Source organism: Arachis hypogaea, chromosome 15 (genome assembly GCF_003086295.3).
Source record: "Arachis hypogaea cultivar Tifrunner chromosome 15, arahy.Tifrunner.gnm2.J5K5, whole genome shotgun sequence".
Taxonomy (NCBI): Eukaryota; Viridiplantae; Streptophyta; class Magnoliopsida; order Fabales; family Fabaceae; genus Arachis; species Arachis hypogaea.
Window position 1 is genome coordinate 84748669 of NC_092050.1, and position 3225 is coordinate 84751893.

Here is a 3225-nt window from a genome sequence, read left to right on the forward strand (position 1 = left end):
CCGAGAGATAACCGAAAGTAGCCGTTGACAATGGTGATGTATCACATAAAGCCAGCCATGGAAAGGAGTAAGACTGACTGGATGAAGATAGCAGGAAAGCAGAGGTTCAAAGGAACGAAAAGCATCTCTATTCGCTTATCTGAAATTCCTACCAATGATTTACATAAGTACCTCTATCCCTATTCTATTAATTATTATTCGAAAATACCATTATCAATTTATATCTGCCTAACTGAGATTTGCAAGGTGACCATAGCTTGCTTCATACCAACAATCTCCGTGGGATTCGACCCTTACTCACGTAAGGTATTACTTGGATGACCCAGTGCACTTGCTGGTTAGTTACACGGAGTTGTGAACCATGGTCTTGGCATCATGTTTTTGGTGCCATTACCAGGGAAAGAAAGAGCGATGAATTTTACATAATTAAAGTGTAATCACGATTCCGCGTACCAAGTTTTTGGCGCCGTTGCCGGGGATTGTTCGAGTATGGACAACTGACGGTTCATCCTGTTGCTCAGATTAGGTAATTTTCTTTTTTGTTTTATTTTCAAAAAATTTTCAAAAATCTTTCAAAAATTTTTTTTTTGTTTTCAAAAAAATTTTAGATTCAAAATTTTTAAGAATGAATTCTAGTGTTTCATGAAGCATGTGAAGCCTGGCTGGCTGTAAAGCCATGTCTAAATTCGTTTGGACTGAGGCTTCCAACCATCACTTTTATACAACTGTAGGGTATGTCAGGCATGTCGTGTCTGAATTACATGCTGAAGCTTGGCTGGCCATTGGCCATGTCTAGTGTTTTGGACCGGAGCTTTCATTGAAAGCTTGGCTGGCTAGTGAGCCATGTCTAATTCCTGGACTGAAGCTTTAGACTAAGAATGCAAGATTCCTGGAATTCATGTTAAAAATTTTGGAATCCTTATTTTTTCTTTTTCAATTAATTTTCGAAAAAAAATACAAAAAAATTAGAAAATCATAAAAATCAAAAATATTTTTCTGTTTCTTGTTTGAGTCTTGAGTCATATCATAAGTTTGGTGTCAATTGCATATGCATCTTGCATTTTTCGAAAATATCACGCATTCATAGTGTTCTTCATGATCTTCAAGTTGTTCTTGGTAAGTCTTGTTTGATCTTGATGTTTTCTTGTTTTGCATCTTTAGTTGTTTCTCATGTGCATTTTTCGTTTGTTAGAGTCTAAACATGAAACATTTCTAAGTTTGGTGTCTTACATGTTTTCTTTGCATTAAAAATTTTTCAAAAATATGTTCTTGATGTTCATCTTGACATTCAAAGTGTTCTTGGTGTTCATCTTGACATTCATATCATTCATACATGCATTCATTGTTTTGATTCAAAAATTTTCATGCATTGAGTCTTTTTATTGTTTTTCTCTCTCATCATAAAAATTCAAAAATCAAAAAAATATCTTTCCCTTTTTCTCTCATCAAATTTGAAAATTTGGATTGACTTTTTCAAAAATTTTTAAAATCAAATTGTTTCTCATGAGTCAAATCAAATTTTCAATTTGAAAATCTTATCTTTTTCAAAATCTTTTTCAAAAATCAAATCTTTTCAAAAATCAAATCTTTTTCAAAATTCTTAGTTATTTTCGAAAATTCCAAAAATGTTTTTCAAAAATCTTTTTCTTATTTCTATACCAAATTTTCGAAAGTAACAATAACAATTAATGTTTTGATTCAAAAATTTCAAGTTTGTTACTTACTTGTTAAGAAAGGTTCAAACTTTGAGTTCTAGAATCATATCTTGTGATTTCTTGGGAATCAAGTCATTAATTGTGATTTTAAAAATCAAATCTTTTTCAAAACTAATTTCTATCATATCTTTTCAAAAATATCTTCTCATCTTATCTTTTTCAAAAATTTGATTTCAAAAAATCTTTTCTAACTTCCTAACTTCTTATCTTTTCAAAATTTGTTTCAACTAACTAACTAACTTTTTGTTTGTTTCTTAACTTTTTCAAAACTACCTAACTAACTCTCTCTCTCTCATTTCGAAAATATCTTCCCCCTTTTTTAAAATTTCTTTTTAATTTATTAATTATTTTAATTTTTAATTTTTAAATCTTAATTTTTGAAAATTACTAACATTTTTCAAAAACTATTTTCAAAAATCACTAACTCTTTTTCAAAAAATCATTTTCGAAAATTCCTTCTCTCTCACCTTATTCTATTTATTTATTCATCTACTAACATCTCATCTCACATCTCTGCCATCCTCACAGTTGTGTTTCTTCCATTATATTACATTCTTTGTCTCCCCCTCTTCTTCTACTCACACAGGGATCCCTATACTGTGGTATAAAGGATCTCTATTATTCTTATTATTTTCCTGTGCCCTCTTCTTTGTCATATGAGCAGGAGCAAGGATAAGAACATTCTTGTGGAAGCAGATCCAGAACCTGAAAGGACTCTGAAGAGAAAATTAAGAGAAGCTAAAATACAACAATCCAGAGATAACCTTTCAGAAATTTTCGAACAGGAAGAGGAGATGGCAGCCAAAAATAATAATAATGTAAGGAAGATGCTTGGTGACTTTACTGCACCTAATTCCAATTTACATGGAAGAAGCATCTCCATTCCTGCCATTGGAGCAAACAACTTTGAGTTGAAACCTCAATTAGTTTCTCTGATGCAGCAGAACTGCAAGTTTCATGGACTTCCATCTGAAGATCCTTTTCAGTTCTTAACTGAATTCTTGCAGATATGTGATACTGTTAAGACTAATGGAGTAGATCCTGAAGTCTACAGGCTCATGCTTTTCCCTTTTGCTGTAAGAGACAGAGCTAGATTATGGTTGGATTCTCAACCCAAAGACAGCCTGAACTCTTGGGATAAGCTGGTCACGGCTTTCTTAGCCAAGTACTTTCCTCCTCAAAAGCTGAGCAAGCTTAGAGCTGATGTTCAAACCTTCAGACAGAAAGAAGGTGAATCCCTCTATGAAGCTTGGGAAAGATACAAACAGTTGACCAAAAAGTGTCCTTCTGACATGCTTTCAGAATGGACCATCCTGGATATATTCTATGATGGTTTATCTGAGCTATCAAAAATGTCACTGGACACTTCTGCAGGTGGATCCATTCACCTAAAGAAAACGCCTGCAGAAGCTCAAGAACTCATTAACATGGTTGCTAATAACCAGTTCATGTACACTTCTGAAAGGAATCCTGTGAGTAATGGGACGCCTATGAAGAAGGGAGTTGTTGA

General features: G+C 33.2%; 1 non-coding gene across 1 annotated transcript; it reads right to left on the reverse strand.

Moving 5' to 3' along the window:
- Nucleotides 1–2905: 2905 nt before the first annotated feature.
- LOC112752496 (small nucleolar RNA R71) lies at nucleotides 2906–3013 on the reverse strand. Its single transcript, XR_003176930.1, has one exon. It is a non-coding gene; the product is annotated as a small nucleolar RNA R71 (small nucleolar RNA).
- Between the last annotated feature and the right edge of the window lie 212 nt (nucleotides 3014–3225).